Genomic DNA, 1,579 nt, shown 5'->3' on the forward strand with positions numbered 1-1,579 from the left:
TCATTCTTTGATTCCACATCCTGTTTAACAGTGCCTGAAAGACCAGTGAAAGTTTACTCTGGCAAAGCTCAAGAAGCAGGGGTATTGACCTGTCTCAGAGACACAGCTATTTACTTTTTCCTCTAGATTTTATTTTTTGATAAATTAATCTTCCGAATGAATAGAGAGTCTCAACTTTAGCCAGTGCTTTCAAGGGTCTTCATTCATTTTCAGTTCAGCATATTACATAGTGTAAGAAATTCAAAGGCTAAGCCTTGATGGCAGCTCAGTATTAATGGTCTGGACTTCAGTACCTTAAGGAAAGAATAGCAGAATCATTAACGTTGGAAAAGTCTCTAAGATCATCATGTCCTGTTATAAACCCATCACCATCAAACCCACTAAGATGTTTGAAAAAGTAGTTCAGGAAAAATTAAGATTTTCTTTTCCTTCTCAGTAAACCTTGTCATAAAAACTGGGACCAAGAGCATTTCCATATGTTTCCAGCATCTGGATTTAATCAGCTGGTAGAAGACTTGATCCAAGGATGTAAAAACTTGTAGGTTACAGGGACATAGTGACTGAAATGCTTGTGAAGAATAATGGCATGATCTACCTTTCACAAAGTCTTTGTAAAAAGTATAAGGAAGTTGATGGTCCTGAGCAGTTCCTAGATCACAAGTAAGTCACCCTGTGAGACTGCTCTCATGTTGCTTTGTTAGATTGCTCACAAAGAGTAAAACACCAATGTTGGCTCTCCTCAGCCACCCCACAAGCCTTTGGGTTATCTTCAGAGTATAAGATGGTCATACAGTCACTGCATCAGAAACCATTGCCATCTGACAGCCTGCTTCTACTATACCACCAATTCCACCAATATCCATCCCAAAGAAGGATTTCTGGAGGATAGGAAGAGCTCCTGCCTTGTTATATTTTCTTTATCTGCCTCAATATTAATGGGGTCAAAACTGTAGAATTTGGAAAAGCCAGTGAAAATATATTGGGAACAATGCTGCACCCTACGCAAGATGTGTTGGTTGACAGCTAGGGAAAGGGAGACAGGAGACGTTGCTTCTAGCCATATAAAACTTATTTCATGTCATAAATTTAGCATTATTGTGATTTTTCTAACCTCAGTGTCATGAAAGCTTCAAACATTAACACATATAATTAGCAGCAAACTTAGATACTGAGATTACTACTGAGCTTCCTGAAGTGCTATGTTACCTACATGAATTAGAAAAGTAGACATTACAAATAAAATGAAACTAAACAATGGAAACATGAAAAATATATCAGAGCTTTTCAGGACAACTCTATTCTATTGTTCTGGGATCAGTTTATGATGCATAAAAGCCTAAAGGCTTTTTCTTCCTTAAAGGCTCATCTTTTCTTTTTTCTTACTTTTGAATTTGCTACTGGGATTGCTGCAGAATATTTTTAATTCATTTATATATGTTAATTTTTCAAATATTTTTCAAGCATTTAGTAGTGAAGATATCCTTCTATTTTTAAATTATTTTCTTTTTTCATCCAACATATTAGTTTAAAGCAACCTGTAGACTTCAAAATAATTAATTTTCCCCTTGTAATTATTAGA

The sequence above is a fragment of the Meleagris gallopavo genome, chromosome Z (genome assembly GCF_000146605.3).
Source record: "Meleagris gallopavo isolate NT-WF06-2002-E0010 breed Aviagen turkey brand Nicholas breeding stock chromosome Z, Turkey_5.1, whole genome shotgun sequence".
In the NCBI taxonomy this organism is placed as follows: Eukaryota; Metazoa; Chordata; class Aves; order Galliformes; family Phasianidae; genus Meleagris; species Meleagris gallopavo.